This window comes from Heterocephalus glaber, unplaced genomic scaffold (assembly GCF_053883595.1).
Source record: "Heterocephalus glaber isolate CG9 unplaced genomic scaffold, H.glaber_assembly_v1.0 deba00001523, whole genome shotgun sequence".
NCBI classification, from domain to species: Eukaryota; Metazoa; Chordata; class Mammalia; order Rodentia; family Bathyergidae; genus Heterocephalus; species Heterocephalus glaber.
The window spans coordinates 24,747,115-24,771,798 of record NW_028258327.1 but is presented as its reverse complement, the minus strand read 5'-3'; the positions used below and the strand labels follow the sequence as shown (position 1 = coordinate 24,771,798).

The window sequence follows — 24,684 nt, the reverse complement described above, 5'->3', positions numbered from 1 at the left end:
TCTTTATTTAACCAAGCTATGTTTTTTTTTGCAAAATGATGTAAGCTGTGGTTTGTAGGCGATCTGTTGGCATTTCATAATGTATCTTCAGTCACTCTTAGTAAAATAATTTTGACCATATGCACTACATGAGATTTACATACACTTTCAACTTGACTTCTGTTTTATTGTCTGAAATAGCACCTTCCATTACATTTCCTTTATTCAGCTTTTCCCCCATTGTGCTTATTTTCTGAAATTATTCTATAAATAATTTTTGTCTGCTCCTTCCACAAAAATGTAAGTTGTGTGAGGGTAAAAATTTTGTCTTATTATCCTATCTGCAGTACTCATACCTAAACTTGACATGTAGTAAGTGTTCAATAACTATGCACTAACCGAACAAACTTATGGTTTGGTTTGACAGAATGAGTGGCCAATAGAAGTTTTCAACAAGATTTATATTCTATACTATTATAATTTTATACTAGCTGAGTATGCTTTCAAAGAACTACTTATTTATAGCAGTTTTTAAAGATATAAAATGTGGACTGGAAATTTGGTATTTTCCTATGCCTCTGGTCCTCAGTAACCTCTTAACAGTATTTCAAAATTCTGTGATTATTAGGAATATCTAAGAATGCTACTGAATAATTCTGAAAAATTCTGAAATTATTCAGGAGGCAAAGGTGGAATGGCTTCCAAGTGTCAACATTAATCCTTTCTAGGCCTCCTAGTATGGTTTAACTTAATTAAATCTCTTTAATTCCAGCTATGTCTCTCTCCATCTGACTTGGGCACACACACACACACACACACACACACACACACACACACACACACACGGAAATTTTCTTTTTGATAAAAAGAAAAATTATACAAACTCTCTTCTTTCCTTAGGGATAGTCAGCTTTAAATCATTGTGACAAAATGCCTAACATAAACAGCGTAAAGAAGGAAAGATTTACTTTGGCTCAAGATTTCAATCCATGGTTACCTGGTTTTGTTGCTTTTATGCCTGTGCCAAGCAGAAACATCCTGGTGGAAGGATGTGAAGGAAAGCCGCTCACGGTATGGCAGTCAGAAGGGGGTGGGGGAGAAGAGAGAAGGGAGAGAGAAACTTGCAGCAGAAGAAGGAGCGGGGACAAGATAATAGTCCTCCTCAAGGTCATGCCCCCATAATCCACTCCTTTCAGCTAGGCCCCATCTCCTATTTCTATCGCTTCTAAGTATTACCATCAAATTATGATCAGATTAATGGATTAAACCACTAATGAAGTTAGAACCTTTATGATTCAATCACTTCTCCAAAAGTCTCACCTCTGAGTTCATGAGACTTGAGGGGGGCATTTTAGATCTAAACCATAATATCCTTCTTCCTTTACCCTCTGTGGTCACAAAGTAGTAGACTTTTAAAGATTCAGACATGTTATGCCTCAGACCTACCCACTGAGTAGATGTTAACTGCCTACTTTGAGCTGTTGATCAGCTGTGCAGCCTCTCCCTTCCCAACCATGGAAGAACCTTGACCACTTTACTATGAAAAAGTTTTAAGCTGCATGACAGGTGCAACTGCAAACACAGTATCTGAAATTTGTTCTTTGTGTGAGTTGCATGACCACCACTAGGCCCTGTTCCTCAGAATTTCTCAGAGTTATTCCATCTCCATTCCCCATGCCATACCTCCAGGAAGGAGGTGGGCTTCCTACGACCCTAGATGGAGGTAAACATTTCTAACTACTTTGACTCGACTTGACTCAAGGAGACAAAGTACATCAGAATATAAGATGCATTATGTCTGTGAAGCAACTCCCCAGGAAGAATGTAATCATTATATACTGCAAACATGTACTAATAAAAGAAAAAATTTAAAAAACCAAATTAATAAAATATAATAAAGGGAGAATTACACTTTTAAGAAACAGAATATCCTTCTAGCTGGGCTTTTTGAACAGAACCAAGTTATCTACTGAATTATTAGCACCTTCACTATCTAACCTATAAACATACATTTAGTACAATGATGGCTTCCCTTTTCTCCAGAGGGAGAAAAAATACCACAGAAAAAATTCTGTTTGCATAGGCTGAACTCTGGTTCAGATAATTTATTCCAATATCCACTATTAAGTCAATAAAAACTGAACTCTAAGGAAGAATCACATACAAAGGTACTATTCATCATGTGAAACTTATGACCAAAGACTGAAGTTCCCCAAAGGATGTTATTTAACAGTGCTGTTTTTCTGAGGAGATATAAAATTTAGTCACTCATAGTCATGACATAATCTATGATTTGTGATGTTTGAAAGTAAATAAATATCTCAAAACTTTAAAAAGTATACTAAAGCCAGGCCACATGCCAAAAAGGACTCAGAATTTGTAAAGTTTTATGCCTTTAGCAGTATAAAATCTTAGGCAGTCAACAAACACTTTTCTCAGGCCACAGTATTTTTTAGCTGGAATCGATTTTGTCGCTCATGGTATTACCTGCAGACACTTTTGGTTAGCACAACTGGGAATGGAGGAGAATGTGATGCTGGAATCTGGTGGGTGGAGGCCAGAGATGCTGTTAAACAGTCTCCAATGCACAGGGCAGTCTTCCAAAACAAAGAACTGTCCAAGCCAAAATGTAAACAGTACTGAGGGTGAGAAACCTTGTTCTATAATGATAGAAATCAAAAGCATGAAAAACCAGCATGATGTTTGGGAGCCTAGTGGCTTAAGTGAAGCCAAACTAATTCTCTATGGCTGTGAGTCTTGGACATAACCCTAAGACTTCAATGTTTCAAACTGTGCTTAATAAAGTAACACTGTGGGATCAAACAGATGGGCTTTATTCCTGTATCAGTCGAATAGTTATAGCATTGAGAGAGGTACTCCTCTGCTCAGCTTGTGGGACAAGTGTTTTGGTTAAAGTAAAAGGAAGACAAAATCGTGGCTGGTTCCCAAATTATAAAGCTGAGTGGCACCTGTGTTAATAATGTTAGGAACTTAGGGGACAGAAAACTCAGGTCTTTTAGGAAAGAAGTACAGTATTAGGTAGTCTATTGGTTAGAATTAATGCTGCCAGGCCTGATCAGCAGCCGGGATAGTTACAAATCCAGACACTAGCCTCTGAATGTAGAGTGAGAAAGAAAGATGTGAGGGAGACATGGATGAGATCTCAAGCAGAAAACATGGATCCACTTGGGTCCAGACCTAGTTTTGGACCTACCTGTGTGAGTCTAGGCAAGTCTCAAAACTTCTCTGTAAAATCAGGAGCCAGGCTTGCTCTATAGAACTCCATTCAGTTATATCATTCTCATTCAGTATTTTCCTAACTACCTGCTTTGGTATCAAAGGATAAGACAAATCTGCACCAACATGTCAATGAGGTATACTTATCAATTTGCAATAGTATGTGGTACAAGAAATAAAGAACAAAAGGACACGTGTAGGCTTGCACAGAGAGACCTTTAATTGGATAATCATTCATTCAACAAATATCTCCTGAGCATCTCCTCTGAATAAGGTATAAAAAGTTCTATATTTTTGTTTTTAAAGTTACGTTAAACAAACCTAAGAAGCTCTTTAAAAGTTTATTTCCTCAGATTTATGGCAGCTCATACTGAGTTCCACAAATAAAGTCCCTTGCTGCATCCCACACAAGACAGATGGGTCTCCATTAGCTAATATCCTTCCAGGTGGTGCTGACACTGCACAGATTTGAATATTCCTCTCTGTGGGGAGTAGAGATGTAACTTCTATACTTAACCTGCTGACAACCTACTACTACAACTTTCTTCACAGCCCTGGGTTTTCAGAGATCCAAAGCATATATAAAGAATACATGCAAACAAGTACACTCAAAACATCAATGCAATGTTCTCATTCTGAATCTCTGTGATTGATGCCCATAGAGTTCAGGGCTGGCCTTCAGCATGCTCTGTCAGGGAGAGCTGTTTGCTGGGGGAGCAGAATGCCTTAGCTCCAACAGTTACATCTTCAAAAAGGCCACCTGGAAAAGAAAGAAAAGCTCACACAGTGCATTACTGATATGACATGATGAGATCCTACATGCACATTTTAAATCAGAACCAGGAAAGTTTGGTTAATAAGAAGCCACATTTTAAATGAAAAAGGACTTGGTGGAGCCAGAGATAGCATTTTATAAGCAAGAACCAATTAGTCTTTCTTAAATGAACCACAGAGTACTCAAAATGATTCACATGCACTTTAAAGAAAAAAAAAGTTTTAATTGGCACTAAAGTTATATTGCCATGAAATAATTCAGTTCTCTTTCCCATTGGTTCCAACTACTGTTTTGGACCTTCCATAAGCAGAATTCTGAGTCTCAGAGATTCCTAGGCAATTCTAAATCCTCATCACTGTTGGTAATTACACCAGCGTCTCTTCAGGTCATGCTGATAGTTTTAATCACATGCAATTATATTTATTGTGTTTGTCAGTAGCAATTCATCTTAAAACCTAGTTTAAAAGAAACTTTAATTCATACAGGCTTATTTGCAAAATATTTTCAGACTATTAATGAAGCTGAGATCAATGCATTTAATTTCCCAATAGTTTTAATCTCAGAGAAACAAACACTGATAAAGTCAATCAAAAGTTTAGAAAGTTGTAGTTTAGAGGTGACAATAATTTGGGAACTCTGATGATACCAAGAAGAGAGCCAAATCTAGAAACACTGTTTGGGAAGTGTGGAAGGATGGGGAAGCTCATGCTTGACCAGGGAAGGTAGGGTAAGAAATATAAGCAAAAACATTTCTCTCTTGAGAAATATAAGACATCTGTCAATAGCATCAGGAAAGTTGGTTCCTAAGTCCCCAAATGCAATCAGAGGAGGCATATATTTAATGATCCCTGTTAAGGGGAAAGGAAAAAGGAAGAGTCATGCAGGGCAGAAGGCATCTGCTTTATGTTGAGTAATTCAGAAGGATGCTACTCTGCATACAGTGCTGGTAAGAAAGAGACCTGCTGAGTTTCCATATCAACTTCCTGCTGAGTTTCTATATCAAGTTTTGCAATAAGAGCACCAAGCTGAACAAAGAAGCACAGAAGAAAGGTTAAGATTCCTAAACAAAATATAAAAATGGATAATTGATGTAAACCTCAAGGGTTTATTGTGAAGATCAAATGAGATGGTGGCTATGAAAATCTATGTGTTTCTTTCCCTCATCTCTCAGTTATTAACAGATTTTAGTAGCCGACGAATATACAAGATGGGAAGGGACTGTTCATCAGAGACTGATGTGTGGCCCGCTAGGGAATGATTATAGAATTACATGAAAAGGGAGACCAGAGGTCCTTGAGATTGACTTTGGGCCCACTTTGGATAGCAATGCTGGCAGGTGATATTCTGCTTCTATAAAACGGTTCTTAGGAGCAGAAAGTTTACTGACTTATAAGAAGACAATGTCACTGCACATTCAGAAACAGGAAAAGGATGGATGAAAATCAGTAATTCTACAAGTTGCTATGTTGTACAGTATTCCAACACAGGAATAGGAATGGCTCAGTACAGAAAAGAGTTAGGAACTTTTCTGAAGTCATACAGACCATCTTTTCTCATCTGGGGGACAACTTTGCCCACCAAAGAAAATCTGGCATTGTCTGGAGACAGTCTTGCTTGTCAACATCTGGGAGAGGGTAGCTACTAGCATCTAGTAGGCAGAGGCAGAGATTTTCCTCAACATCCTAAAATGCACAGGAAAGCCCCCATAATAAAGAAATACCAGACCCAAGATGTCAAGAGTGCCAATGTAGATCCATCCCGCCATTCCCAGCACAGAGGAAAGGGCTTTTGGGCCAGCTTCTGTCCCATTGCTCCCAGCCCAGAGGAAGGGGCTTCTGAGCCACTGTCCCACTGCTCCTGGTCCAGAGGAAGGGGCTTGCTGGCCACCATCCATCCGGCCACAGCAAGCCCAGAGGAAAGGACTTTTGGGTCATCCTCTGTCCTGCCATTCTCTGCCCAGAGGAAAGGGATTTTGGGCCGCCTTCTATCCCACCACTCCCAGCCCAGAGGAAAGGGCATTTGGGCCGCCATCTGTCCCATCATTCCTGGCCCAGAGGTAGGGGCTTCTGAGCCACTGTCCCACTGCTTCTGGTCCACAGGAAGGGGCTTCCTGGCCACCATGCCTACCGCTGCTCCCAGCTCCTGTCCCAACTCTCCCAGCACAGAGGAATTGAGCTGCGCAGGTGCCAACAGAACCCCTCCCCCCACCCCCCCAGTTGAAATGAGAAAACACGTAAATAATTCTCAAAACCAGACTTCTATATCACCTACAGCAACCCCAAAGAGAAATGAGATGGAACACTCTAATACTCAACCACCTGGACCCACTGAACTGGCAACAAAAGGGGATCTGGAAAAAATGAAATCAGAAATAATTTCTCAGATAACAGGAGAAAATGTGCTCCTAGTGTAAGACATGATTAATAAATCTAGAGAGGAGCTCAGGAACATGATGGAATCCCAACATAAGAAACAAATGGAATCCATAAAACAGATGCAAATAGATTTCCAGGACATGAAAAACTCCATTGAAAGTCTACACAGCAGAATGAGCCAATGTGAGGACAGAATTTCAGATATAGAAGATAAGATTGCAATTAATGACCAGGAAAAGAGAAATTGCTCAAAATTGTAAGGGAACATGAGAAATCAATCCAGTAGCTGCTAGAAGATGCAAAGAAGAATAACATAAGACTGATTGGAGTCAATGAAGAAACAGGAGAGTACAGGTGACATAAAAAATCTCTTCACAGAAATAATGGCAGAAAACTTCCCAAACATGGGAAAAGAGCTTGACATACAGATAAGTGGGGCATATAGGACTCCAAATGGCCTTGATCAAAAAAACCAACACATAGGCATATAATTGTTAAGATTCCAGAAACACAACAGAAGAACAAAGTTCTATAAGCAGTCAGAGAAAAGAAACAAATCACATACAAAGGAAAGCCCATCAGAATCACAGCAGACTTCTCAACACAAACCATCAAGGCAAGAAGAGCTTGGAGTGACATATTCCAAGCCCTAAAAGAAAAAAGCCTCCAACCCAGATGGATGTACCCTGCAAAACTATCTTTCAAAATGGATGGAGAAATAAGATACTTTCATGACAAAGAGCACCTTAGGAACTTCGTGAATACCAAACCAGCACTCCAAAGAATTTTACACAATATCCTAGGTACAGACATTGAGGCTCTCAACCCCAGGAAGCAAAGCACAATGAACCCATCTGACACAACAAGAAATTAAATGTAAAGGGGGAGAACCCAACAAAAAGAAAAAGTCATGGCAATGACAAGTCAATACGTTTCAGTTATAACCATCAATGTTAATGGTCTCAATTCACCAATCAAAAGAAATAGACTGGCAGAATGGGTCAAGAAGCAAAATCCAGCAATATGCTGCATACAAGAAACACACTTCATTCAAAAGGAAGCTCATAGACTGAAAGTTAAAGGGTGGAAAACAATACTGCATGTGACAAGAAACCGAAAAAAAGCAGGAGTAGCTATCCTCTTGGCAGATCAAGTAGATTTCAAACCAACACTGATCAAGAGAGATGAAGAAGGACAATACATCCTTGTAAAGGGAAGAATCCAAGAGGAAGAGATGACAATCATAAATATCTATGCACCAAACTCTACTGCGCCCCACTATATAAAACAAATACTAACAGACATGAAAAGTCATATATGAACTAATACAATTGTAGTGGGGGACCTCAACACCCCACTCTCACAAATAGATAGATCAACTAGACTAAAAATAAGTAATGAAATGCTAGAACTCAATCAAACTCTTGAACAAATGAACGTAACAGATGTTTACAGAGTCTTCCACCCCACAAAATCAGAATACACATTCTTCTCAGCTGCACATGGGTCATTCTACAAAACAGACAACATACTCACACACAGAACATGTTTAAGTAAGTGCAAAGGAATTGAAGTTATCCCTTGTATATTATCAGACCACAGAGCAATGAAATTGGAGATCCATAGCAAAAGAAACTGGAAAAATTTCATAAACATGTGGAAACTGAACAACACACTTCTGAATAACCAGTAGGTCACAGAGGAAATTAAAGAAGAAATCAGACAGTTCCTTCAATTAAATGACAATGACAATATAACGTATCGGAATCTATGGGACACAATGAAAGCAGTCTTACGAGGGAAATTCATAGCAGTGAATATGCATATTAGGAAAACAGAAGGAGCCCAATTAAACAACTTGATGTTGAATCTCAAGCTTCTAGAAAAAGAAGAGCAGGACAACCTCAAAGCTCATACAAGGGAGGAAATTACAGAGGTTAAAGCAGAAATCAAAGCAATGGAGACTAAGAGCTTGATACAAAAAAAATCAATGAAGCCAAGAGTTTGTTCTTCGAAAGAATAAACAAAATTGACAAACCCTTGGCCAACCTTATCAGAAAAAGGAAAGGAAAGGCCCAAATCCATGCAATTAGGAATCAAAAGGGTGAAATGACAACAGACCCAGCAGAAATCCAGAGGATCATCAATACCTACTTCCAGAACATATATGCCAATACAGTGAAAAACACAGAAGAAATGGACAGATTTCTAGATATGTATGAATTACCAAAGTTGAACAAGAAGACCTAGAAATTATACACAACCCAATATCAACCAATGAAATTGAAAACGTAATTAAAAACTTATCAACTAAGAAAAGCCCGGGCCCTGATGGCTTCACTGCTGAATTCTACAAGACATTTAGAGAGGAGCTGCTACCACTACTGTTTAAACCCTTCAATGAAATTGAAAGGGAAGCAATATTCCCAAATTCATTCCTGGAAGCAAGCATCACCTTCATCCCAAAAGCAGAAAGACCCAACTGAAAAAGAGAACTATAGGCCAATCTCACTAATGAACACAGATGCAAAAATCCTTAATAAGATACTGGCAACCAGAATGCAGAAGATCATCAAGAAGACCATACACCCTGACCAAGTGGGATTCATCCCAGGGATGCAGGGATGGGTCAACATATGCAAATCAATCAATGTAATACACTATATCAATAGAGCCAAGGGTAAAAACCATATGATTATCTCCAAAGACACAGAAAAAGCATTTGACAAAATCCAACATGCATTTATGATAAAAAATCTACAAAAAATTGGGATAGATGGCCTGTACCTTAAACTGATAAAAGCCATCTATGAAAAACCAAGAGCCAATATCACACTAAATGGTCAAAAACTGAAATCCTTCACACTAAAATCAGGAACAAGACAAAGATGTCCACTATCACCACCCTTGTTCAATATAGTTTTGGAAACATTAGCCATGGCAATTAGACAAGAGAAAGAAATAAAAAGAATAAAGATAGGAAATGAAGAATTCAAATTGTCATTATTTGCAGATGACATGATACTATATAGAAGACCCCAAGAACTCCACCAAAAGTCTTCTAGGCTTAATAACCAAATTCAGTCAAGTAGCTGGTTACAAGGTCAACGCACAAAAATCAATAGCTTTCCTCTACACCAATGACAGACTCACTGAGAGAGAAATAGGGCAAATAAGTCCTTTCACAATAGCATCCAAAAAAGCTGAAGTACCTAGGAATCAACCTAATGAAAGAAATCACAGACCTCTTCTCTGAAAACCACGGCACTCTGAAAAGAGAGATTGAAGATGATATCAGAAAATGGACAGACATCCCCTGCTCCTGGGTAAGAAGGATTAATATAGTGAAAATGGCCATACTTCCAATACTGCTATATAGAGTCAATGCAATTCTAATTGAGATCCCAGCAGCATACATGGACCTTGAGAAAACAATCCAAAAATTCATTTGGAACAAGAAGAGACCCAGAATAGCAAAAGCAATTCTAGGTAACAGAGACATGGCAGGGGATATCACAATCCTCAATCTGCAATTATACTACAAAGCTACTGTGATAAAAACAGCATGGTACTGGCAAAGAAACAGACCTGAGGACCAGTGGAACAGATTAGAAGATGCAGAAACAATGCCAGACACACTCAGCCATCTCATCTTCAATAAAGGAGCCAAACACCCTCACTGGAGGAAAGATAACCTCTTTAATAAATGGTGCTGGAAAAACTGGGTTTCAACTTGCCAAAGATTGAAACTAGACCCGTATCTCTCACCATGCACTAAACTAAAATCAAAATGGATTAAAGATCTAAATATTAAAATAGAAACTCTGAACCAGTTGGAACAGAGGTTAGGTAAAACCCTTGAAGACATCGGTGTAGGAAAAGATTTTATGAACAAAATCTCAGCTGCCCGTGAACTAGCACAAACAATCAACAAATGGGATGTCTTCTTATTAAAAAGCTTCTGTACAGCAAGAGAAACCACCAGCAGTGTGAAGAGACAACCCACAATGTGGGAAAACATCTTCACCTGCTCTTCCTCAGACAAAGGTCTACTATCTCCGATCTATAAAGAACTTAAAAAGATCAGACCTCCCAAATTTAAAGAGCCAACCCAAAAATGGGCATATGAAATGAACAGACATTTCTCAGACAAAGAAGTAGAAATAGCAAATAAATACATGAAAAAATGTTCAACATCACTGGTCATTTGAGAGATGCAAATGAAAACAACGCTGAGATTCCACCTCACTCCAGAAAAAATAGCTGCTATCATGAAATCAACCAATAACAAATGCTGGCGGGGCTGTGGGGAAAGAGGAACCCTGCTCCACTGCTGGTGGGAGTGTAGACTGGTGCAACCACTGTGGAAATCAGTATGGAGATACCTCAAAGACCTAGGACTGGAAGTCCCATTTGACCCTGCTATTCTACTGCTGGGGATCTTCCCCAAAGAATTAAAAGAATCATACCACAGTGATATATGTGCACCCATGTTCATAGCAGCACAGTTTGTGATAGCTAAAACTTGGAAACAGCCCAAATGCCCATCATCTGGAGACTGGATAAAGAAAATGTGGGTGTTTTATAAAATGGAGTAATACTCAGCCATAAAAAATGAGAAATTAGAGACATTTATAGCTAAGTGGATGCACACTGAGGTGATACTGTTAAGTGAAATAAATAGGACACACACGTATAAATATCGAATAGTTTCTCTGGTGTGAGAAACTGAAAGTGTAAATGAGGACTAAAATGTATAATAAGTAATGTGAAATAGGAAGAGAAGGGGCATAAGGGGAAGGAAGTGGGAGGGCTAGGGGAAAGGAAAGAAGGGTATGGAATTAATAGGAGAAAATGGAAAAATAGGAACAAAATCTTTGTAAATAGGGAGGAATGGAGGGGTTGAAGGGAGGGCTGGGCAAGGGTGAAAAATAAGAACCAAGAGAGCCTATGCAAAGGTGCAAATTTCCAATGATGAATGTCATTATATTGTATACCTAAAAGGTACCAATGATTAGAATGAATAATTGATAATGTAAAATAGGAAGAAAAGGTCCAAAGGGGTAGGGGTAGTGGGAGGGGCAGGGGAAAGGAAAGAAGGGAAAGGAAAAAATAATGAGAAATGGAAAAAATGGAAATAAAGTCTTTGTAAATAGGGAAGGGTGGAGGGGGTGAAGGGAAGGCTAGGAATGGGGAAAAAATAAGAACCAAGATGCATTATGTAAAGGTACAATTCCCAGTGAGAAATGTAATTGTGTTGTATACCGAAAATGTACCAAGAAAAGAATTTAAGGGGGAAAAAAAGAGTGCCAATGTTGAGAAACAATGAAATTATAGACAGAGTGTGTTGGAAACAGATTTTTCACTCACTAGCTATATGACCTTTCATAGACTGGTTAGCCTCTTTCAACCTTTCTCCATCTGTAAGATAGGAATTATAACAGGACATACATGAAACTTGTAAAACACTGTATAGCATATTAAGTTTCTGACTCCTCCTCAGCATAGTCCTAGGACAGTGGTGGCAAATGTATGGTATGTGTGCCACAGCCAGCTTTTTGTTATCACTGAAGGCTTTAAGAGGTTCGTCATCACTGTCCTAGGATTTTGGAAAAGCATCACTAGGAACTTTGGTTTATAAACAAAGAAAGAGAAGCTCAGAAATAAAGTGACTTTCTCAGCTATCAAAACCTGTTAAGTGGCATTGGTGAGTTTAGGGAGAAATTTGGACTTCAAATTCATATTTTCCCCCACTGGAACTCTGCAGACAAATAAAACTAAAGGTATACACACTTTGAATCTTCAGTATTGCCTCTAGTAACAAAAGATTGCTTTTCTTTTGCATGCTTGTCACTGTGAATTCAAGATGGAGAACTGAGCTGATTGAGCAATACAATACGGAGCCCTGCGCAACCAAAAAGAAAAACTTTAAATTTGACCTGATACACCTTTTTATGATCTCTAGTTTTCATGGTTTTGCCTAACAAATACACTATGTATTTTTCAAACCTTAATAACAAAACAAAAAACTGCAGTCATTAGTTTAAGACACTGTTAGTTAACATATTTCAAATGCTGATTTTATGTTCCCTGGCTTTTATCTATCACAAGAAAAATTGCTTCCCCTCACTGTGATTTATTTTAAGGGGTATAATTTTATTTTGCTTCACTACACTGAGAAAAATCTCTGTATTTCATCTTTCTAGTTTTATTCTCCAAAGTCAAACTTTTAAAGCTTTCAGACTATGTTGGTACGGCTGCAGCTTCAGGCTCTGTTGGTTGTTACATTTCTGGAATATACAGTAATAAAACATACGTAATTATTAAAAACACTGAAGATGGGACTCTGTCCTATGGCTGTAAGGATTGACTCTCTGAGTTCTATGCACCTGAATACCAACATTTGGACTGGAAAGACAAAGAGGTAAGATGCCTAAAAATAATGCTTCTGATATGAGTCATCATTTAAACACAATCTTCTCAAATAACAATAAACAAAACCAGACTGATGCAATTGTGGACCAGATATTGAGTTTATAAATGCTTTAATGCATATGTATAAACGTGTTAAACACTTTTTACTATGCTTTTATCTTAGTTAACACAATTGTATTGTTAACTTATTCTTCAACAGATTTGGAACTTCAGTCAATAAAAAAATATGCTGTCAAAGCAGGCTACACAAGATAAAATTAGCATTTATTTTTAAACTACACAAATGCTTTGGGCTATGTTAAACAAGTCAGACAAAATTTTAAAATATTGTACTGGAAAATGCAAGTTTCATAATTATAGGCTTTAGAAACGACTCTACAAAAGTAACCACAGCCATATGCAAACACCCCTTTCAAAGGGCATTGTTAACTTTAAATCACAATTTTCTTTTCATTTTTTAATGTGTATGTTTGTCTAGGTACAGCTCATGTTTGGTTATGTTTTGAAATATACTGTCTTTATAGCACAGAAAAGGAGAGGTTATATTCTATACTTTATATGATAAATATATATTTTGTATTATAAAACCCAGTTTCTAGGATCCAAATTTCATTTACAAAATAAAATCTACAATAAAATCCAATATAAACACAAAAATAATTTTAAAAACTTTTATAGCATTTACCCAGTGTATTTTGACATCTTAAAATAACATTAGAATTAAGTAGTTTTTACTAACTCACTAACTCAGCATTGGGTAGACTAGTGTTAATGAAACCTGCACCCAACTTTTTGCTTTGGATAAATAGTCTAAGATAGTTCTCTCGAAAGGCTGGCAGGCTGATTTCAGTCATCCAGTGGTCAAGTACCTCCTACATGCTACTGACTGTCCCAGTCACAGAGAAAGGGTTCCTTCATGGCACTTATATGGGAGTGGGGAGACAGTCAAGTAATGATTCTAATAAAGTGGTCTAAATTTCAGGTAGACACTTAATGCCAAGAAAAGAATTTCTTGAGTTATGAAAGGAAAAGAGGCTTCTAAGACAGTACCCTGAAGGAGGTAATTATTACTCTATGAATACTGTGTTGGCCAAAAAAAGGCAATAAAACTGGCATGGCACAGAGTTTGGCACATACTTGTTGCTACTGAAAGACGTTGGCTTGCTAAAAGTATTCCTGGCAAACAGGAGGAACCAAACAAAAATTCAAAAGTGTGAGAAACAGTCCAATGAGGAAGATCTTGTCTTTCTAAATTGGCGAAAATTATATGAGCACTCAACTAGGGACAGAAATGCTAGACTAAAGGAACATCCCTGCAGCATTCTAATTCAAGTTGTTTACACAAATCTGTAAGAATTTTTTAAAAACTGGAAAAAAAGAAGATGGAGGTCTGTAACATGACTTTATCTTGGATTTCCTTTAAGCTATGATATATATATACAAATATATATATATCTCTAGAAATATATATATATATATATATATATATATATATATATATATATATATGGACCGACATGGCAGTTGCTAGTACTCCTAGCCTTCAAAAAAGCAAATTAGTTCTAGACCTAAGTGCCTCATCACTTCTTTCAGAACAAGCAGATTGTGAGTGTACTGTCAGCAATGGATGGTGCTATCATAGTGAACAAGAGCTTCTGATGTGAACGAACAGCTCTGATGCTCCCAGCTATATAAGGTAAATCCAGAAATGTATCTAATGACAGCAAATCCATGGAGCAAACATGTTGTATGGCAAGTCTTTAGGTGTTACATAAAAATATACTGCCTCAAGCACAAAACATATTTGTAAGGAAATGATGCTGATACAAGTGGGTATTAAAATGTGATAGCCTCACACACTATCAGTCATATAAAACCTATACAAAACCCCAATACACTATCAGTCATAAATGAAAAGGCCTTTTTAGTTCCTCCTTTCTATGGAACATCTTTGACAGGGAATGTGGCAGAAAGGAACAGTGGTACCACTGCAGCTCTGGACTAGACTGGTGTTTTGAAAGTTACCACTGCACTGCCCTATTGGCAATATGTCCCTGATGGAATACGTTTAGTCAGAAATACAGTTACTAGAGTTCAGAAGGAGTGTTTTTCAACAGTTATCAATTAACTGGAATATTTTCTATTGTTCGAGGAATAGTAACTTCAGCAGGAAAACTAAGTTAATATATCATATTTTTAAGAAAAGCCATACTCACTCCTATCTTTCCTACAGTTGGGAAACTTTAGTGTTGAAGAAGTAGACATACTTAGGATATCAGTATGACTGGAAATCCCAAATCCCAGGAAGGGCATGAACTCTCAAACTGGAGCACCAAATAGCTTCCCTTAGCAGACAACTGTCATTTAAAAAGATTTATTTCAGTAGTAATTTTTAAATTCCTATTTTAGCTGTAAATATTACTTCTTCTAATAGAGACCCCAACCAGGGGAGAAGCTTCATTCAGATAGAACATTTTCCAACACACGGTCAAGGACAGAGAAGGGAAGAGTTTGTAAGGCTGTGGCTAGATGCCACTAGGTAACAGTGAGAAAATGCCACAAAAATATTTCATAAGCAGTAATGAGATGCTTTAATGAGTGGTCCCAAAGCCAAGACTACTCAGGTACATGAGTCAAAAATTCTCTCAAGTAGGACGAATGACACAAGGTAATCTACCACACCTTTTAGGGACAGGCCTAAGGAAAGTCATAGTTGCCTTTCAAAATTGTCTGGAATTGTTTGATCTCACATCTGAATAGCTTTCTGTTGGTTTGTATTCAGCAAATTCTTTACTGCAATTATTAAGCTTGGAGAAATTAAGACCGATATTGTCTCCTGTAATTTCTGTATTAACAAATGATTTATAATGATTTGAATAATGATTGAAACTAGGAAATACCGAAAGCACTCACAAAAAAAGGAATTTGTAGCTTTACTGATCAGGGACAACTACTATTAATATTAATATTTTTGATATCTAGCTTTTTAATCTCTATACACATCTAGACATTTCTACATATGCTGTTTTGTAAACATATTTTGGCAATTTTCACATGACAAAATGACAAAAAATACTGTTTTATGATACTTTAAATGCCCATATTATATTTTACTATGTACCTGTATCAGGGGTTGGGGGAGGCATACCTTATTTCACCAGAAAGCAAATTTGAGGTTTTGGGGGAGTGAGGTGGTAATATTGACTATTAGGGCCAGAGAGCATTTAGGATAATCTAGCTCAGTGGTTCTAGAGATGCTCTCTGGACAAGCATCACTGGTGTCACCTGGGAACTTGGTAGAAAGGCAAGTTATCCTAGCCAACCCAGTCCTACAGAGTTGGAAACTGGAGAAGGCCCCAAGATTGGGTTTTAATAGGCCCTCCAGGTGATTCTGATGCTTTCCACAGGCGGAGAGACACTGATCTCATCTAACCATTTTATGCAGCTGTGCAAATCATCTTGGAGAAAGTAACTGACTTAAAGTGACATAGCTAATTAGAAGAGGGCTCAAACACAGGTCCTTTGCTTGCTTTAGCAAACTTACATGCATTCTAGACCAGTGCTAAAGATGCTGTTTGAGTATCCAAAAATTCTTTAAGTATTTTTTAAACCACATTTTTTCTAGAAGATAAAATTGTCAAACAAGAGAGATAGAACCAAATTAAGTCCAGCCCTTTTTTCTAGACATATATGAATTAATGGGGTTCAGTGTGATATTTCCATATATAAATACAGCATGCACTTACCCAACCATTCTTTATCACCTTCCTCTTCAGGATACACTTTTTTTTTTGCTTTCACATGTAAATGAGAGAACATGTAGTACTTGTCTTTCTGTGTCTGGCTTATTTCAATAACATGATGTTCTCCATTTCCATCTATTTTGCTGCAAATGACAGTATATAATTCTTCAGGCTACACAATACTTCATCATGAGTATATACCACACTATTGGTGGGCCCCTAGGCTGATGGCTATTCTGAATACTGCCACAATAAACATGGGCAGGCAGGTGTCTCTTTGGTATGCTGATTTCATTTCTTTGGGATATATGCCCAGAAATAGTACAGCTGGATCACATGGTAGTACTATTTTTAGTTTCTTGAGGAACTTTCATACTATTTTCCAATGGCTATACTAATTTATATTCCTACCAGTGTGAATAAGAGTTTCTTTTTTCTCTACATCCTTTCCAGCATTTGTTATGTTTTATTTTCTTGATAATAGCTAGTCTAGCTGGGATGAGATGGTATCTCATTGTAGTTTTGATTTGGATTTCCTTAATGGCTGATGACAGTAAGCATTTTTGAGGTATTTGTTGGCCATTTATATTTCTTCTTTTGAGAAATATCTATTCAGATCTTTTGAAAGTTGGAATGTTTTTTATTATTAAGTATTTTTGAGTTCCTTATATATTCTGGATATTAACTATTAGATTAATAATTAGAAAATATTCTTCTATTCCATAAGTTGTCTTTGAACTCTGTTTGTTTCCGTTGCTGTGTAAAAGCTTTTTAGTTTGATATAATCCCATTTGTCAGTTTTTTGCTTCTGTTTCCTATGTTTTTGGGGTCCTATCCAGAAAATTAGTGCTGTATCAATGTCTTTAAATGTTTCCCTTATGTTTTCCTGTAATATTTTTAGAATTTCAGGATTTACAATCAAGTCTTTGATTCTACTTTGAGTTGATTTTTGAATAGGATGAAGGATGGCAGCCCTATTTCTTGATATTAATAAAGGAGGCTGGGTCTGATGTTCAAAAAAGAAGAACAAAGGCATTTTTATTAGTTATTTGGAGACTAAAGGGAGCCAACTAACATAACGTGAGTTTACTATAAGAAATAAGTGAATGAATGGAAGGGGTGTAACGTAGGAATAGGGAGGAAGTTGCTTTTATCTCTGGTGAGTTTCATTTCAAAATCTAGTCATTCTATATGACTAGCAAAATTATTTGGTTAGTTCAGGTGAAGGAAACTGCCACAAATTTGACTTCAAAATAAAGCTACAATAATAGCACCAAAAGTTGTCAAAGAAATGAACTCTTTCAAACATTGCCAGAGAAGATATAAAATGGTATAGCACTTCTGCAAAAACAAACTAATTTTTAAAAAACTAAACATCCAATTACCTTCCAACTGCAGACTTGGAATTTGCCCCAGAGAAACAGAAACTTAGGTTCACACAAAAACTTATACATGAACATTTATGGCAGTATGATTTTAATAGTCAAGTGACTATTAAGGTGAACGGTCAAATAAACTGTGGTACATCCATACCATAGAACACTAATTATCAGCAATAAAAAGCAAATTATTGATAAACACAACTTGGAAGAATTTCTAGGGAATTCTGAGTTTAAAAAGCCAATCTTGAACGGTTACATGTATAGTTGCATTTATAACATTTTGAAATAACAAAATTTTACAAATAGAGAGCAGAGTACCACTGATTGCCAGGATTTAGAGGTTATTGAGGAGGACAGAGAGGGGATGCTTATCAAAGTAACAGGCAGGAACTATGCACTGAAGGGATTGTTCAGTATCTTAACTGTGGTGAATACACAAAAGTACACAGGTGATAAAATTACACAGAACTTAATACACACACACAAATGAGCTCAAGTAAAACTAGGAAAATCTGAGTAAGATCAAGAATTGTATCTATGTGAATACCTTTCCTGTGATACATTATAGTCCTGTAAATTGTTACCACTATGGGCAACCGGGCAAAGTATACAGGGATCTTTCTGTACTTATAACTACAGGTGAAATCTACAAAATTATCTCAATAAAAATTTCAACTAAAATAATGCTACATTACTTGGCAAATGATTTTGTCTAGCTCAGGGGTCTCTAATCCTGTTTAGGAACTGGATTGCACAGCAGGAGGCGAGCAGCAGGCAACTGACCAAAGCTTCATCTGTATCTATAGCTGCTCCCCACTCCTTGAATTACTGCCTGAGCTCTATCTCCTGTCAGATTAGCAGTGGCATTAGATTCTCAAGGGAGTGTGGACCCTACTGTGAACTGCTCATGCAAACAAGTGTCCTTATAAGAATCTAATGCCTCATGGTCTGAGGTAGTGATGCTAGCACTGGGAAGTGGCTGCAAATGCAGATTAACATTAGTAGAGAGGTTTGACTGAAGAGATCATAAGAAATCAACTGCTTGGAGATTCATCTCAAAACCCTATTAGTGAGTAGCAGGTGACAATTAACCTGCATCGGGTAGCAGGATTCATACTGGTAAATGAGTTGATGTATTTCAATTGTATAGCTGCATTTAGCAGCAGGGATGAAGTCAGAATCTAACTTAGTCCACATGTGGTCTGCTCATTATTTTATCTACTACTTTTCCCATGCCTCTTTCCTGCACTTGTCCCAGTCACAGTTTTGGTAAAACCACAAGCTAACTCTAGTCAAAATTTGTAAACAAACAAACATCACTGGAGAACTGCTTTAACAAAGAGGTAAATACTCAGTGATGAAACACCAGAAGCCTTTAAGACTGCCAATAAAAATAGAGCCACATCTAAAAGAAAATACTAAGAATCCTACCTAAATTATGGGTTCACTGCAACAGATGATTCACATCCTCCAAGCTCACTTTGTATAATTGCAAGAAAACAAGCTCAGGGCTTTCAGTGATTCTGCATTATGAGTTGTATTTCATTGTAAATTAAAATATAATAATAATAGGTACAGAGTGCACAATAAATGTAATTTGCTTGAATCATCCTGATATCAACCATCAACACCTGATCCGTGGAAAAACTGTCTTCCACAAAACCAGACTCTGGTGCCAAAAAGGTTGGGAACCACTGGTCTAGTGGATTTCAATCCAGATAGCCTTAAGATGCATTACTCAAAGTCTCACATTAATATGGTTGTGGTTAATATATCAATGAGACCCATTTTACTGACAGAATGATCTGAGTAATCCAGTAAGTTAATTTTGGAATATATTCTGGAGTGGGTGGCTGTGTGAGAATGCCACTACATTTAACACTGATTGGGGTGACAGCTTGGCATTAAATGTTTAGGTGGCATACAACAGCACCTTAAATCTTGGGACATATATGAAGTACTTAGTCTAAATAGTCCACTAAGCACATATTTTTGCTTTCTTATTTCCCTGGAGTAAAACAGAAAACATTTTGTTGTTTTCTAAAGCTAAAGAAAAGGCCAGAGTAGATTTTTCAGGATACAGAACAGACATTCAATGTTTTTGTCAGACTGAATATATTTACAAGTCTAATTTTAATCTTAAAAGTAATACTATTTTACAAAAGTTCTAGGAAAATGAAGAAAAATGAACATATGCTATACTCTATCATTTTAACTATTTTCTATACAGTTTTAAGATGCTTTTTCATACAGATTATGTGTGCATTTTTATATAATAAATATCTTTACATGCTGCTTAGTATTTTTATCTTAACTCATTATAAAATTAAATTTATCCCACGTTTATTATTAAAATCATAACTAACACTGAATTATTGTCGTGTTTATGGATTTTTTTCCCATGGTTTGGAATATTCTCTTAGGGTAGAGTTCCAGAAATGGGATTGCTAGATTGAAAGATATGAGATAATTTTATAATTTGATGCATTTTTTCCAAATGAGCCATATCAACTGAAAATACTAGCATTAGGCTTTTCTTTTTTTTTTAAATTAATGCTAATTTAATAAAAAATAATGGTGTCTCAATATTTTTGTCTGAATTTATTTCATTACTATTTAAGTTTAAACATTCTCCCAAATATTTAATAAATGTTTTGTTGTTGTTAATACTGATTTCATGCTCTTCTCCTTTACCTATCAACAGAGTAATTTTATAATATTTTGTACAACGCTTTAGAAAATGTTAATTGGTTTTATCTACAATGAAGAAATATGTGCCAGATATGGTCTCATCTTACTAAATCCTTAGAAAATCCATTTGGATTGGGTATCTAATTTAGTTGTCCCCAAATTATAATGAGGAATTCAGTTTCCAAAGAGTTAAGTAACTTTTACCTGTGGCTATAAGCTAGTAACAAGGCTGGTCTACAGTCAGGTCTTTGCCTCTGAGACTTGTACTCATTTAATCCTAAAAGCTCCCTTCCACCTAATTATGGTGAGAGATAATTGCTATGGTAACTATTTGAAGAAGGAATCTATAATACTCCAGTTTTAAGCCAGACTTAATAGCTGGAATGATGCAGGCACCCTATCTCATTGCGAAAAAAGTAGATGCCTTCTTTTGGCTTAATTGTAAAGAAGGGAAAGAAGAGTCAGAATAGCAAATTAAAACCCTACTTGTAAAGACAAATAAATCTTTGATTAGAAGAGAAAGCCCTGGGAAGACGAGGAATGCCAACAGGACAGATGAGACACTGGCCTGAAATCTCAGAACAGAATTTTTGTCTGTAAGTCTAGAAAGCAACATATGTTATAATGCCATAGTTTAGTCAACTCAGTAAGAAAGACTATGATTTGGAATAATCAAGTAACAGGTGAGGGTAGGTGACAGAGGAATCAAATTGTAACCAGATGCTCATTTTCTTTAGCCATTTACTATTCAGATATTCCTTTGAAAATATAATAGGTAAAGACATGCAAATCTTTAAAAAGGAAAACATACTGATATGATACATCCATTTTAAAGTAAATACCATTTATTTCTCAAGTCTATTATTTTGACTTGCTGGAAATAAACTGGGATCATAAAACTCTAATTAACTTGTTTATTTTAAAAGAAGGGTAAAGAATGACTTTTGAAGATTTCTAAGTACAAGAAAAAGCTAAGGAAAACTCTCAGATTAGAAGGGAGCACAATAAAGAGGATGCTGGGTGATATTTTACTGTCAGCTTTGGCTTTTTTTTTTTTTTCTTTCTTTTGGTACTGGGGATTGAACTCAGGACCTTGCTCTTGAGAGGCAGGCATGGTGCCACTGAGCTAAATCCCCGGCCCCTAGGCTTTTTACTTTAAACTCAATGGAAAGTCAGAAGGAACTCTATATTACAGAACTACAGAAAGGGGCATGTAGTCACTGCCTACAGTCTAAGCTCCACAAGAAGCTGGAAGTATCATGTTCACCTAGGAAGTGCAGAAAGATGAATTTTAATTGATAATAGAAGACTAGAGAATTGGAGATAAGTACATTAAACAGAGAGAGGTGAAAGCAGATTAGTGGGAAAACGCAGTACCCAGCTCAAGGGTGTAGATGAGCAGAAAGAAACAGCTCTGAACACTGGGAAAGCTGAAATCAATACTCTCCCCAACATTTGAAGCTGAACGGCCTCTCCAAAGCTCAGGTCCCTCCAGTTCTGCCCACCAATGGTCATGGGGATTGGTGATAAAAGACAGAAGTGGCCTGGCAGGCCCTGCACAGATGAGGTCCTCAGAAAGTAGAAGAGCTTATAATTATTAGAAATACTATTATGCCTGAATGGTTATTTTAAATATTGCTACAGAAGCACCTCTTTCTCTGCTCTTCATGTATGAATTCATGTTTCTTAATCGATTTTTTAAAGAAGCACATATGGTTGATTGTGCACAAAAAAGTCCAGGTTTAAATAGAATTTTTTAAAAATAGGATTTTTTGTACCACCCTAAGTAATAATACATCTACCAGTGACAGATACTGAAGGTGCAGATACTGTTTCTGAAGAAAAACTGCACATCCATAGTGTTTACAAATATAGGAATGCAGGTAGCAATGTGTAAAATATCACCTGTTATTTGAAAAATAACTAAGCCTAGAGACCACTGATAGGATTGCTTAGGGCATCTATGAATGTGTGTAATGGGCAGTACTCCTGGGGGAATCAAACCAGTACATCCTTAATTACTGACATACCCCACTCCTGAGAAATTCATTCCTGAGTGTAGGATTACTAAGCCATAGATTTGTAATACATAAACTACTTGGCTGAATTTATAATAATTAGGCCCTTCAGGGAGGGGAAAGGAAAGAAGGGTATGGAATTAATAGGAGAAAATGGAAAAATAGGAACAAAATCTTTGTAAATAGGGAGGAATGGAGGGGTTGAAGGGAGGGCTGGGCAAGGGTGAAAAATAAGAACCAAGAGAGATTATGTAAAGGTGCAAATTTCCAATGATGAATGTCATTATATTGTATACCTAAAAGGTACCAATGATTAGAATGAATAATCGATAATGCAAAATAGGAAGAAAATGTTCAAAGGGGTAGGGGTAGTGGGAGGGGCAGGGGAAAGGAAAGAAGGGAAAGGAAAAATGATGAGAAATGGAAAAAATGGAAATAAAGTCTTTGTAAATAGGGACGGGTGGAGGGGGTGAAGGGAGGGCTAGGAATGGGGAAAAAATAAGAACCAAGATGTATCATGTAAAGGTACAAGTTCCCAATGAGAAATGTAATTGTGTTGTATACCTAAAATGTACCAATAAAAGAATTAAAAAATAAATAATTAGGCCCTTCAGACATGTCCAACTTGTACATAAGATTAACTAGTAAGAAGATTCTGGATGATTATTCATCAAGACACTCAAATGGTGGGAATAAATGAACATAAAATTTAACCAGTCATAATCACTAGTGTATTACAATGAGTCTGGACTTCTTTAGTTAAGAGGAATTGAATAGTTAGAAATGACCAAAGCACAACTACATTTTCCTGGAGAATACTAGTGTCCTTTAAAATCAGTTAACAGTCATAAACTGCTGGCTTTTCTATTTTACCATGAAATTTGCATTTGCCATCTTTCCATAAAAATCCAAGTTCAATGAGTTGTCCTTTTTATTAACTAAGGAAACCGCACACTTCAATGCAAGTTGGAGGTGGCAAGGCAGAGCTGCTTTTGGAGTAGCCTGGGTTTGGAGAAAATGCACATGTATCCTCTACAGACAACATAGTGAGATCATCTTGGCTTCACACCTTGGCTATTTCATCTGTAAATGAGGGTTCCCTTTTCTTCTGCCTGGTCAAGAACTGCATCACATACTGTAATTTCTAAGACTGGCCCAAAACGGGCACTCTTCCTTCACACTTGTGTTTGGGAAATAAAACCAGGAAGCCAAACGCCTTCTTCCACCTAACTCAATGAAATCTGAAATTCGAGACTGGAGAGCTGCAAGGCTAACATTAAATATATAAGGGTCCACCACAGCAAAATGTTACCTTCAGGACTAGAGAAGTTCTGAGAGGAGACACAGGAACATAAGTTTTTACCCGACGAAAATAAAGACTATAACTGTCCAAGTTATAAAGTTTCATGAAAAAAAAACTATGTTTTGATCAGAAGTAAAATTTGAAACTCATGAACTGTTTCAGATACTGTACCTGCAACACACCTAAACTGCTAAAAGACTATAAGTACAAACAAGTATTCCATTGAGTCTGCCATGCCTTAAGAACTGCTCCATTTGGTCCATTTAAAGGTAAGGCCTGTAACACTTTTGTAACATGTTCTCCTCTATTTTTCCACTTATTTAGGAGTAAAACATTCCTTTGAAAAAATGTTTAAACATTTTCTCATGTTTTCTTCACGGTCTATCTTTTTTTTTATATATCTCTTTTGTAACTTTAATTGAAGCACTGCTATTCATTTAAAAATATGGAACGCTTCACGAATTTGCGCATCATCCTTGCGCAGGGGCCATGCTAATCTTCTCTGTATTGTTTCAGTTTTAGTATATGTGCTGCCGAAGTGAGCACACATGAGAAATGAATGAATGAGAAAAGAATGGGCCCACAAAGGTTCCTCAGTAGGGATTTTGGACCACCAAGACCCACTATTAGAGAAGTATCATGATCTTGTTCCTATTCTCCAGGATCCCAGGTTTGTAACATTAGTGGGATGCTTATAAGGAAATGGAGGAAGGAAAATGTTGGGGGCAGGTCAGATTAGTGGAACA

At 36.9% G+C, this 24,684-nt stretch overlaps 1 long non-coding RNA gene and 1 other non-coding gene across 2 annotated transcripts; both read right to left on the bottom strand.

Annotated features, from left to right (window-relative positions):
• Positions 1–3,413: 3,413 nt before the first annotated feature.
• LOC147825006 (uncharacterized) lies at positions 3,414–22,993 on the bottom strand. The gene is made up of 2 exons (XR_015441566.1): positions 16,548–22,993; positions 3,414–3,976 (listed from the first exon to the last, which is right to left on the bottom strand). It is a non-coding gene; the product is annotated as an uncharacterized LOC147825006 (long non-coding RNA).
• Positions 22,994–24,377: 1,384 nt separating this feature from the next.
• LOC147825005 (U6 spliceosomal RNA) lies at positions 24,378–24,484 on the bottom strand. The gene has a single exon (XR_015441598.1). It is a non-coding gene; the product is annotated as a U6 spliceosomal RNA (small nuclear RNA).
• Between the last annotated feature and the right edge of the window lie 200 nt (positions 24,485–24,684).